Below are 14,145 nucleotides of genomic sequence, written 5' to 3' on the forward strand. Positions count from 1 at the left end.
TTTCAAATACTAATAATATACTCCTAGATATATAAACAAAAGAATGAAAATCTGTGTCTCTTCAAAAATTTATACATTAATGTTCACAGCAGCATTCTTCATAATAGCCAAAAAAGGAAACAACTCAAATGCCTATTCAACAATAAATAGTAGTAAATAAAATATGACATACCTATATAGTGGATATTATTTGATTATAAAAAGGAATTAAGTATTGGAGCATCCTACAAATGGATGAACCTTAACAACATTAAGGCTAGGTGAAAGAAGGCAGTTACAAAAGACCACACATTGTAATACTGTATTATGTCAATTACATAAAATGTACAGAACAAGTTTATCAGAGGAAAAAAAAGTGGCTTAGCAGTTGTCTGGGTCCAGGGTAAGATGCAGAGTAGCTCGGTATTCAGTTGGGTCTTTGTTTTGTTTTGGCTTGGGGGGTGGAGTTGAGACAAGGTCTGGCCATGTAGTTCAGGCTGGCCTTGAACTTATCATGTAGCTCAGGCCAGCTCTGAACTTGCAGCAGTTCTCCTGCCTGTGCCTCCCAAGTGCTGGACTTAAGGGTGCACTATTACATCTGGCTTTGGAGTTTCTTTTTAGAGCGATGGAAATTTCTAAAATTGATGACCATTGAACAAGTCTACAAATGTAAAAAAAGTTTGTGGTATGTGAATTTTATCTCACCTAGTAACCATAGTTAAAAATTGAATTATGCACCATATGAGAATTTGAAGTCCCTTTCACAAGTGTTCATTTCAAGGCTTAACCAACACAGTACAAGTTAAGGGTGATTAATTGGTAAACTAAAAGCTTATTTCAAATGCCTAATAGGCCATATTTACATCAGTTTTAAAAACCTGCTCAAAGAAGTTTTGATGTTAATTGTATATTATTTTATTATTTTGAGAATTGTCTGTCCATATAAAGGCAATGGGTCTCTATAAACCTGAACGCTTGACTTCTCAACCAACCTGAAGAGAGACATTTTTTCTGTATCTGAGCAATATCTATTTGGAATTTTAAATGCTGCAACTTCATATATTCAAAAGTCATTTCACTGATAAAGCATATATGAAGGGGAAGAAAATCTAAGAAAAGAATTTCCTTTTCTCAGCACTACTATGCATTATCCTGTTATTCTGTGGCAAGTCCTCTGCCTACACTGAAACCCACAGATATAGAAATTCAAAGGAAGCTGTGTTAATATGCAAGCTGACTCCAGCAGAAATGTACTCAGTCTTTTTATGCCCAAGGCAATGATACTATAGTCCCTCAGACTCCTGAGAGCATGCCTAACCCTAATAGTAAGGCAGACTGCATTGCATTTAAGGGATATTTATGTACATATTACACATGCATCAATTTATGTATTTTTAATGAGAAGTGATTTTACTATCTACTTATTTGAATTTTCAACTTCAGTTTTTTGCTAAAAAACTGTATGCTTATAAATAGAACTCTAAGTTTTTTTCCTTATAAGGAATAACATTTACATTTCTTTAACAGACAAATTAGGTTTTCTTAGAGGTAGAGGTTTTAAAAATCCAACTTAGGGTCATAAATTATGAACTTGCAATATGGGAAGAAAATTCTTTTTAATATTTACATTTATAAAAATATTAAGTGAAGTTTTTTTAATCCACTAATTTTACCTGTCAACTCGGTAGAATATCTAAAAACCTTATTTTACCAGGAAGTTCTTTAAAAACCTAAGAACAGCGATGGCACTAGAGCTGACAGTAGAAATTTAGTTAAATTAATAATATATACTAGCAGTAGCACATTTTTGTGAATAATAAAATTTAGGAGTAGCAAAGTGCAAGAAATTTAGCATGAGCTAATTTGAGGATGGATTAGACATAACCCCGTATTTTTTTTATACATACATATAAGGACTGATATCCAGGTCAACTGCAAAAAAAATGTTTTTAGGAGAATGAGTTCTGTCATGCCCAAGAGGTAAGATTTAAGACTAATCTGCAAAGAATCCCTAGAAAATTCATCTGAATCTAAAGTAAGCTTCCATTCCAAAAGCCAATGAAATTTAAAATGTAAACTCAATACACTTCTCAGTAAACATGTATTAGGCACAAAATAAGCATCTAAATGTCTTCAATAATCAAGAGCATTCATAAATAAGGTAGAATGATCATCTTCTGACACACTGTCATCTCAGGCTTTGCTCAAATATATTATCTATACCAAAAGAGGATGTGTGTTCAAATCACAAGGAAAACAAGCGTGTGTCAAAGGACTAAAAGCAAACATTTTCAAAATACTTCAGCTCATACAGCACTTTAGTAAGCTGCTGCCCAGACGGATATTTGTATCCAAATGTGGCACTATTTCCTACCCCAGAGGGTACAAATATTTCAAAATAGTTTTTGCAAAGGGGCATTAGTCATTTCTAAAAATAACCTGAGCTGCTTAGATCCTTCAACTTCCTATGAAGATAAATAGACTTCTAACTATTTTATATGGAAGTTTATAGTTGTGCCTTGAGTTTAAAAGATTATAGATTTTTCACAGAAAACATTCTATACATGAATAGAAGAGGAATGCAGACTACACAGCTAAAAAAACTTATCCCTGTTATAAAACTTGAGGTACCTGTGAAATGAACAAGAATCTGAACAGAATCCTAATCCTACTTAAATTCTTCATGCAACTTCAAATACTTGAGAAAATTGCTTTGGATGACAATCTTGAGATTTAAAGTTAAATATAAAAATATTTAGTAGAACTAGGTGTGGTGACACATGTTTTGTAATCCCAGCTATTCAGGAAGCTGAAGCAGATCAAGTTCAAGGCCATCCTAGGCAAGTTAGCAAGACTGTCATAAAAAAAAATACACATACACACACATATTTGGCTACGCAAATAGCTTGGTAATAGAGTGTTTGCTAAGGATACACAAGGCCCTGGGTTCAATCCTCAGTATTTAGGAGAATTAAACTCATCCTTAATATTTTATTATAACAAAAGCAATGGTATGTTAAGCATTTGTAACATAAGAGAATCTGAGTTACTAGAATGACAGGTCAGTAATTCCTTACAGTTCCAATTAAAATTTAAAATTGAGTTAATTGGTTGGGTGTGGTAACACAGGCCTATAATCACAACCATAGTGGAAAACAAGACAGGCAGAAGGTGAGTTTGAGGCAGCCTGAGCAACTTAGCAAAATGAAAATAAAAAGAGATGAGGATGAGGCCCTTGGTTAATCCCCAGAATGAGGGCAGGGTAATGATTACAAGTAGCAATGATTATAAGTAGGAATATTTATTAGCTCTCTATATAGTATTGATATATTTAAAGAAACATTAGGATCACCAGGTTTACAAGTTTAATTTGTGAAAAATAAAAATTATTTTAGTTCTCAGAAAAGTACTTAAAAGAAATAAAACGTACTAAATTTACAAATAGAATTTTAAATAGTTTAAAGTGAAAATATCATTCTTAAACCCTTGCATAATTATCAAAATTTTATAGACTTTTAACAAAAATAATTTGGTTAAAAAACTGAATTTAGGGGCCAGGGATTTAGCTCAGTGGTTCTGCCGCCTCCCTCGAAAGTGCAAGGTCCTGAGTTTGATCCCCCGGTACCAAAAAAAAAAGCTAGATTTAGGGTGGGGTGTGGTGGCATATGCCTATAACCCAAGGACTCAGAAAAGTAGGTATTTAAATCTATAAGATTAATAAATTTAATATTATTTTTTAAGTCAAAATAATCCCTGGATAATTTTTTCTGCCTATAACCACTATACTCAGGAGTAACATCTATATCACATTAAATAAAACAATTTAATAAGAGGCTTTTTTTACAAGTGGCTGCCATTTTTATAGACCCTCAATTCGTAGAATTCCTCCAACCATAGGTTAATACTAAATTCTAAAAGCATAAATGACTCTTCTTTGTACAGGTAAAATGAAATACTAATCTTGACACACTTCGTGCTTATTCATTTATGTCCAAACTAAATCTAAAGTGTGATCATAAAAGGTCACTGCAGGTTTAGATGAATACAAATGATTTTTTTTCCTGCTTTCAAGTGATTGTCCATTAACTTTCTATGAGTTGTTCATTAACTATTTCCCAACTTTGCAAACTGCAAAATATGTAACCATAGTTATCCTTGGTATTTTAAACCTTAATGTTGTGAAAGCCCTAAAGGGCTTTTGGACAGCAATACAAAAATGTCTCTTTTTGAAAATTACCAAGTCACTTAAAAGAAACATTTTATAATCTGAGATTTTAGCCAGGTTTCTGTTTTCATGAGTGGATATCAATATATAATCAATGTAACAAGAAAGCAAATATGCTCTCAAAACTATTTAAAATCACAAATGATTTAAATCATTTTTCTCACAGCCCTTATTTAATATGGCCATTCATTAAGTTTTAGAGTTCAACTATTTATTCCCATAATAATTCCAACTACTGTACCATCATAACAAATAAACCATAAAAAGAAGTGAATGAGAAGACATACGTATTCCCTTAGTGAACAATTTTTGAGCACCTACAAGGCACCAGGCACTGACGTACCCTGGGGGTAAAGAGGTGAATGCCAGACACAAGGTTTCCACTGTCTTGGAATATAAATTCTAATACAGAAATAAGTGAAGAAGAAAACATTGGGTAATGGTAAGTTCTACTGTGCAAGTTAAAAGACCAATATAACAGACCTGAGAGGGAATAGCATTTAGGCACAATAATCTGGATGTCAGGAACCAGCCATGTACCTAAACTACTGTTCATCATTCACAAAATTCACCTAATTTCTACTGTGTTCTTGCCATATGCTGCACCTACTGAGACCAATAACATTTTTGGATGTTTTGCATGCTAAGTATATATTATATCTGCTTTCCATGAGCATTTACAAGTCACGCTTATAGATGATTAACAATTAATAAAACCTCAGGGTATTCCATGAATACCTTACCCACCACACCATTTTCTAATCAAAAAATGAGAATTAGCTGCTTATAAAATTTCTATCCAAATATTATAACAGGCTTATCAAATATATAAACCTTCTCATAATTAGTTGGCCAAAGGTAGAAAAAAATTTAAACTGTTTTACTTAGAATGGCTTACTTCTTACTATTCCTGTTGCACCTATGAAAAGCAGTATGATGAAAGAGTTTACAGCAATGTAAGCAAAGTATGATATCCCAGGTACCAATTTCTAACTATATCAGAGTTAGTTACTGTAGGGATCCTTGAAGAATAATGTGGCAGGGCTACATGCCTGTAATTCAGCTACTTGGGAGACTGAGGCAGGAGGATCACAAGTTCAAGACGGCCTGACCTTGTCTCAAAATTAAAAAAAAAAAAAGTAAAGGGCTGGATATGTACATAACTTTAGAAGTTGAAAGCCCCTCAGTTGAATCCTCAGTAATACACACACACACACACACACACACACACAAAAAAAAAAAAAACCAGATCCCTTCTTTTGTTAAGGGGTGAAAGTTTGCTCCCAAATTCTACACAGATAACAGAATTCAGAAAAGGAATTAAAGGCAAAATTATTAATAAATCAATTCATACTAGGCAAAAAGTGAAAAATGAAGTGGATACTCCTCCAAAAAACAGAATAAACCCAAAGCCTAAACAAATATCCAGACCAGGAACACACACACACACACACACACACACCACACACACACACACTCCAATCCTTCTTTCCCATTCCCTACCCATGGAAGACAGTTCTAGATGCCCTTGCCAACTAGCCCCACTTCTATTTGCCCACTGAGCACTCTTCCTAAAATTCTAACTCCTATCATTCCATCCTCCCCAATAACATCTCTCTCCCTTTTCTACCTAACAGAATCAACAATTTTCAAAATTCTTCCGTCCTTGCTTGCTTAAAAATTCTTCCACTTCTTGGGCCAGGGATTTAGCTCAGCGGCACTGCACCTGCCTCGCAAGCACAAGGTCCTGAATTCGATTCCCAGTACTGGAAAAAAAAAATTCTTCCAAGAATGTTGTCAGTTATGTTGAAAGGGTTGTACTCGAAAACAAAACATATTAAGAGATACAAACTCCTTCGAGTTCAGGCCAGTAAGTATAAGAGTTGACAGAGCCGTACCCACACACACACACAGCTGTGATGCTTAGCCCATTAGACATGAGAACTGAGGAACTCTTCTGAGTCCAGGGCCTCGTGCCATACAACAGGTGAGGGGCTGAGGCAAAAACCTGTCTTTCTCTTTGAACAGGTGATGTGGTACCAAGATCAGGGCCATGATTAGCAGATAAAACTCACTGTGGTAGAGTTTTCAAACAAAGAGAGACACAAGAAATTGAAAGTTTCCACTGGTTCTAAAATTAGACATAAGATTTGAAAGTTCCATATATGCTAAAAGTATAAACTGTACCAAGATAGTTAAATTTTTTAAGGTATTTTGAAACCTGACAGTGTTGAGTGTGGTTAGCACAGACCTATAATCCCAGCTATTCAGAAGGCTGAGGTAGAAGGATCACAAGTTCAAGGCCAGCCTGGGCAACTTAACAAGACCACATCTCAAAAACAAATAAAATGCTTGACAGAAACCACTTTGAGATTTAATACCTGAGTTATGAAAGAAAAAACAGATCACATACATTGACATCTGGATATAAAGAGCTTCCAAAAGCAGGTATCTTATGATTTCTTATGTTTCTAAATATAAACAAATGAAAATTCCCAATCTAAACTTTAACACTAGCTCACCTGATTGATTTCTATACAAAACATTAACCGAGAACCTAATAGGCACTGTGAGCAAGCACTGAGCCAGGAATTATGAAATAAAAATGGACAAGGTTTCCCCTCAGGGAGTTGACAATCCATGCTTACTTTTTAACTTAGGCAAAAAGTAGATATTTGCACAGGAAATTAACATAAACTAGATGGTATGGAAATTCAGAAGACAGAAATATTACTTCAAGATACCAATTAGATTAAAAAAAGTTACTTGAGAAAAGAAATCTAATGCATTTACTGGCTTTGTTTGGCTTTATACTTGAAAATATAGTTGAAAATGAATGTTCCAGAAACATTTTTATACCAGTGCAGTGTCAATTTATAAAATCTCCTACTGTTAACTTTTATTCAGTCATATTACAGTACAACTTCCGATTTATAAAAATTAATCACAACAAAGCAATCAGAAATGAAGGAAATCAATGAAAAAGTACTTCATTGTTATAGAAAAATACATTTTAGTACATTAAATATAAAATGCAAACTAAATAATATTAAGAAATCAATCTTTACACAGAAAGTAGAAGACCTATGAGTAAATTCTATTTAATGGCTCAAAAGCAGTGGCTATGTTTTTGTTTGGAAATAAGTTATAACCAAACAGCCTTAACATGTTTTCAAGGCAGGGGAAATGGTTCTTACTTATATCTAATGTTCTCTAAAGCACATGTGTCCTTTCTGAAATGCTCCAGAGTACTTTAGAATAGGATCAGATATTGTACGAACAAAATGAGCTGTGGAAAAATTAGATGTGCCAACTGAAATCATTAGCTTGGAAGTTTATCCGCCAGCATTCACTGATGGAAAGAATACAAGCTGGGGTCCAGCAGTAACTGGAGAATGAAACCTCAGGCAACAGGACAGTGTGTAACACTGTCATAGGTACAGGCTCTGGGTAGGCAGGCGTGCTTGGCAGCAGGCAGCAAGATCCCTGGTGAAGTTACTGAGGTACCATGAAGGTAGCTAACCGAACACAAAAAGCAAGATGGGCTCCCATGCTACAGCAGCAGCATCCTAACTCCAGATAATACTGGTTCCACAGCCTAAATAAGAACTGGCTCAGAAAGTGGGACAAGTTCTTGGGAGACTGGTGGAACTTGGTGACACTTGGTCATGCAAGTTACCACAACATCAGAGCTACAAATGTGCAAATGAAGAAACTGGAAGTCTTGTTTCTGTCTCAAATAAGTGCTTATTTTTGAAAGTGTAAGAAACAATAACTCTGCATCAAATAAGAATGAGTTGAGAATAACTCTTTTAAAATAACTCTTCAGTCCCCAGAAAGTTAAGGGAACTAAAGAAAATTCACTAAATTCAAATTCAGATATTTTTATACCAATTAGTGCAATAACAAAATAAGTACTATCCAGTGGGAAGTAAAGGGGAACTATTTTGAACTAATTTCGTAATAGAGAATAGATTCTGAATCTCCTACAGATTGTTCTTTATTATTCACACCACAAGAAAAGTAGAGGGTATGGATAAAGTAACACAATTGATACTATAAAAAAATCATACAATGATATACATGTTTGAAAAGTAAAAATTGTATATTGAATTTGTCTTACTACTTAAGTTTTCTGTTTAACAACAGGAATGAGATAGTGTGCTATTTAAGGTTCTTTAAAAGTAAACATAAAATTTCAGAGGGCCTAATACCAATAATCCATCATTAACAGTTATACATACTAGGAAAAAGAAATTAACCCCAGAGGAAGATCTGGAATACATGAATAAACAGTGAAAATAAAAAATGAAAAAGGTATACACATAGAATAAATAATAACTATATTAACAACAATAATTGTCTGATTTGGTGAATTTAAAAATTTTTACAAAAACAGGAAGAATAGAAATTACCTGTATCATTCAAGAATAAAGAGTAGTTTTAAGCTTTGTTACAATGTGTACACACAAATATATACCTTTAGAGTAAACACTTTTTAAAATATGACTATAACTTCCATACTGCAGGAGGAGAGAAGACAAATGAGAAAGGAAAACTCAAAAATTCAAGCAAAAAAGGTAAAAACAGAAAAACAACTCTAGGGAAAAGGAGCCCCCTGCCTCAGTATCATACCCTGTGGTTTATTCTCTAATTTGTTTCTTTTAACAGGACCCTGACCCATAGGGAAGTTCCCCAGAGCTGTAGTCCCTACTTCAGTGCTCTCATTACAATGACTCTCACATACTTTAGTAAATCCCCAACATTGTTGAGACACTAACAGAGGCTTGGAAATCCTTCAAATAAGTCACAATAGCCTTTCATCTGGAATAAATTCCATTCTTATTTTATGTGGGGGCCACAGCACTTGACCCTAATTCTAATTCGGAGGATCCTTGAAGTAACCTAACTGTCTCATTCCTGCACCAGACCTGGAACCACACTAAGATCCAGCAAGAAATTCAAATTTTATTCTTCTTAATGTAATCACTAGGACTGGGCTGTAGCTCAGTTGTAGAGCACTTGCCTAGAATGCCCCAAGCTTTCATCTACAGCCCTACAAAAGAAATAAAAATAAAATAACCATTACAGCCAATGGTCCTCAAGAAATTCACCTTTTATTGCTCCTCCTCCTCCTTCTCTTTGAAAGACTGTTGGGGTAAAAGACAAAAGTTCTATGAAGGATTTGAGAAAAGCAGACATCTAATCTTGCAAAGGTGAGCTATGGCCCTAGCAAAGTGCGCACCAGACAAAACCCCTAAAGGCTAATTCTGCTGGTGCTACTGGTAGTCAGAACTGAACAGAGAAGCACCACCCTAGGAAAATTGTTTTCAGTTTTTAAAAAATTGTTTTTACTATTCTCCTTTAGTATTTAAGAATTTCTTTTTGAAGCGGTAGCTTATTTCAGGGTGTTTAAAAGAAACAAAAGTAAAAAACATTAGGCCATGCTTGGACCAAAATGTTAAGGCCAGAGTTTTCTAAAAAAACATTAAGGGCATAAACCACCCCAGGGTGAATCAAAAATTGTATGTTTCTCTTAAGAAAGCAATATAGTTCAAGACAGTAAACAGACATCTTACCTTACCCTGCATTTGCTATGAGCAATTACAATAACTAGGATAAAGTCAAAATACTGTCAGTACAGTGAAGTGGCTTCTTTAAATTATACCATCAATCACGTGGGGTACTGTATTTCACAATCCCCAAATAATGTATGCCACAACTCTGACAGTCACCATGTATACACTGAATCCTATAGAAAGAACATGTAAATGATTTTAAATATGTTTTGACTGAAAACAAACGAAACAAGCAGTGAATGCTAATGAGTTTCCTGTGAAATAAACTGAAGAAATGAGACCATATAGAAACACAGATTTAAAATAGCAGAATAACAAAAAATTAGTCACTGGAATATGTTTAATATCATTGGATGTGATTGCTAAGGACAATTCTGACTATAGGATTTTTACCTCACTGTTTCATGTAGCCCTGCAACTGCCTCCATAACAAAGCAAGAATTGTCCAACTAAGATTCTTAGCTATATTGAGCTCAAAATGATGCTTCAAAAAAGGTAGGTCCTAATCCTGTCCTCTTTTTCCAAACTTCCCAGGCAACACATGTGCAAGCCTAAATCAAGCAAAGGAAAGATGGTGGTACTTAAGCATACATTTTGATATCAATTTCCCTTAACTTTTATAAGTAATAGTACCTGTGAAAACTGGAGATGTTATGGTTTAGATTTAAAATGTTCCCAAGTGTCTTATGTGTTCATAAGCGTGGCTTTGGAAGGTTGTTCCATCATGGGGGGTTCTAGGCCACTGGATTAACCCATAAGAATTTATAGCTAAATGTGCTGTTAGCAGGGGAAGCCTGGCTGGAGTGACCAGCTGGGCATGACCTAGAAGTGCGTATCTCACTCCTCCCCAGGTTCTCCTATCATTCTTTGTGTCCTGGCTGCCATGGCTTGAGCAGCTGCCTCCCACCATGCCATGCCACCATGCAATTTCTGCCTTGAAGCCAACAGACCACAGGCTGGATCCCCTGAAATGTGAGCCTAATCTTCTCCAGTAAGTTGTGGGTGTCAAGTATTGTGTTCAGCACACAGAAAGCTAATACAGACACAACAGATAAAGTGTCAAAATATCAGTGTGTCTTCCATATTTGTCATAAATTTCCTTTCATCTAAGCCAGGCATTGTGAGACATGCCTGTAACCCCAGCTATTCAGGAGGCTGAGGCAGGAAGATAGTGTGTTGAAAGTCAGCCTGGAATATATAGAGACCCTGTCTCAAAAAGCAAACAAAATCACAGGCCGGTTTCCTTTCAACTGTCTATAGTGTTTTGTTGAAGTGTTTGAGTTTATCTCAAAACATAATGATCTTTAACCACAAAGAATTTTCAAATCTTAAAATCTACAGATTTACTTTGATCTATAATTTTGAGTTTTATAATAATCTTATAGGGCAGGAATGGTGGCACGTGCCCTAATCCCAGGACTTCAGAGGCTGAAGCAAGAGGATCGCAGTGAGTTCACAACAGCCTACGCTACATAGTGAATCCAAGGGCAGTCTGGACTACATGGCAAGACTCTGTCAAACACACACACACAAAATCTCATTCTCAGCATCACGTTAGCTTTTAGAAGACAAAAAGGTTCCCAAAATTATTACCATGTGAACCACTGATCTAGTAAAGTAAAATATTCAGACTAATGAAACAAAATCCAAGAATTAATTCTGTACACAGGAGATATGCAAACCATTTTGCTAACAAGCTTTCTTATTTCTATTTATAGGGCTTTGTGTGTGTCAAGTAGATAACCAAGAAAATAGTTTTAAAAATTCAAACTATTTTAGCAAAACCAATTTATATCTTTATTGATTCTTTTCCTCCAACATGTCTGCAAATTTCAGAACTTATGTTCATAAATAGTTCAGCCTATGTCAACCGTATACTTTAGTCAAATTTTATTGTCTCCTGACTGTGACTAAAGAGCCAAAGAATGTTTATGAAGCAGCATAAATATGAAATTGACTACACTGGCAGTTTTATACCAGTTTCATACAAAACAAAATGAAAGATTGCAATTTTTCACTGAACTGAGATAAGTACAATGAATCAAGTTAAATTATTTAAACAATCTCACCAAAATATGTCCCTCCAGCCTCACAAAATACTCCCCTCTTCCAGGCTTTCAGACTTAATTATCCAGATAATCCTATCTGTGCTCATTTGACCTTAAAAATTCCTGTCTGTTGTATATGATATGAGGCCTTGCAATCTTCATTTAAGAAAGTATAATCACCCTCATTTTATAAGAGCAAATAAAAGCACTAAAAGGTTAAATAATTTACATGAGATTGCTAAAGCTTGAAAGAGGTGAGGGACCTAATCTAAATGTTTTTATTACCATCCTTCTCTGATATTTTGTGTATACATCTTATGAACATTAAGTAAAGGTACTTAACTAAGAAAACAAAATCTACAGATCTTTAGGAACAAAAGTTTGCCTCCTAGCTATGATACTTTACTTTTTTATTTATATATTAATTGGCACATTTTAAGTATACAATACATTTACATTTATCATTGGGTGCTTGTACCTGAACATGATGTATCTTAGTTCTTATTTTTTCCCCCATTACCTGTGCACCCTTCACCCCCTCCACCCTTCCCTATTTACATAGACTTTGTTTCCATTTTTTTTTCTTTCTCATAATTTTTCCTTTCCCTTCTTCACTTTCCCCTTCCCCTCCCACCAATCCTACACCTTTGGACCTTTTCCTATTTCAAATTATCAATTATTCGTTTTAATCATTTTCATCCTTATTTACACTTTCAGTTTCTCCTAGCTATGATACTTTTTTTTAAAAAAATATTCTATTAAACAGTCTTAATATCACAGACATCATATACCATCTCATTGGAACCAGCCAAAGAATCTGAATTTAGATTATTTTTTTCTTTCTTTTGAACCCTTGGAATCTAACTCTCCATACACACTGAAGAACATCGTCCCCATTCTCTAAAATAATGGAATTCAATAAAAAAATCTTAGTAGCTCTCAAAATCCTCTTCAAAACAGTAAATCCAAGCAATCTGCAATCTTGAAAACATAAGTCAGAGTTCAACAAACTATACAAAAAGTGGCTATAGATACCACTCTGTAAAGAGACTGGGGTTTCTACAAATTAACAAATCAAATGAAATGTCTTTGATCACTAAGTCACCACTATGGTTTTAATCAAATCAAAGCTTTAACTGCAAATTTAGGAAATCCCCTTAAGTAAAAATTAACAAATCTCAAGAGCCAGGAAATAAATTCTAAGAAACAGCTACAATGATATTTTTAATGAATATATTTCTACCATAGTCACAAACTAATTCCTTAAGTATACATTAAATGTTTCATGGATATGCAGAGGACATGATGCTAAGCACTACTGGTGATAACATCTATGCAGCACTATTGCATGCTATATCAGTGAGCGTGAAAGGAGCAGGGCATCCATCTAAGCGGGGCGGGGACTTGCTGGGGTGGAAGGGCAGAGAAAGCAGCAAAGACTCAAGAACACAAATTTCCCTGGATATGGACTTTGGAAGATGAGAAAGACACTCTTATAGAAGAAATAAAGTAAACACTTTACAAAGGGAACAATAGACTGAGAAATGAGAAAACTGACCATATTTGAAAAATTCCAGTCTTGCTAAAATTCGATCACAATCTAGCCTTCCCTGATCTTATCACCATACTCAACTGCAAGAGATTTTAATTCTCACCAAGCTTCTAACCTCTTCATAAGCCATCACTATCTACCATGCACAGAGATGGTTACCCATAGACCTATTGCTTTCAATGTCATTATGGACAAGGTCCCAGCTTTGTATATAAAACATACTCAATAAATTTTATCTCCATTCCATTTCTACCCCTCACAGATCTAACACATAGCCTTAAACTATAATAGTTTCAAACAGATGAACTGTTCAAAGTAGGCAACACAGACGTCTTAGACATACTTAGGCAAAGCAATATCTCTAAATGGACCTAACCAAAATTAACTTATTTCAGTAAATACTATCATACATTTTCCCCATTTTATTGCCCCAAAACCCTAACTCATTCACTGATAAACATTTCCACAATTTCTATAGATCCTGAACGATATAAACTAGAAAACTCCACATTAAAGAGTTTTCTGTTTACAGAAAGAAATTTCAAAAAGTCTTTGTTTATATTCTATCCTATGTGCCAATAATCTTTTAGGAGAGAGTTTAAAAATGTAATTTTAATAACAACAGAATGCCATACCACTCTGGGGAGGTGTCTACTGGCCTCTACTTATCCCAGAGATGAAAACAGATGTCTATATATAAATAAAAATGCTTCATAAAATTATTTTAACCAGCAGTTCACTCAGATTAAAAAACCTTGAAGG

General features: G+C 34.7%; 1 protein-coding gene across 36 annotated transcripts in view; it reads right to left on the reverse strand.

Moving 5' to 3' along the window:
• The window catches only part of Ppp1r9a (protein phosphatase 1 regulatory subunit 9A), a 358,246-nt gene that overhangs the window by 305,058 nt on the left and 39,043 nt on the right, over positions 1 to 14,145 (reverse strand). The window lies entirely within an intron of this gene.

The sequence above is a fragment of the Heterocephalus glaber genome, unplaced genomic scaffold, assembly GCF_053883595.1.
Source record: "Heterocephalus glaber isolate CG9 unplaced genomic scaffold, H.glaber_assembly_v1.0 deba00000546, whole genome shotgun sequence".
Classification (NCBI taxonomy): Eukaryota; Metazoa; Chordata; class Mammalia; order Rodentia; family Bathyergidae; genus Heterocephalus; species Heterocephalus glaber.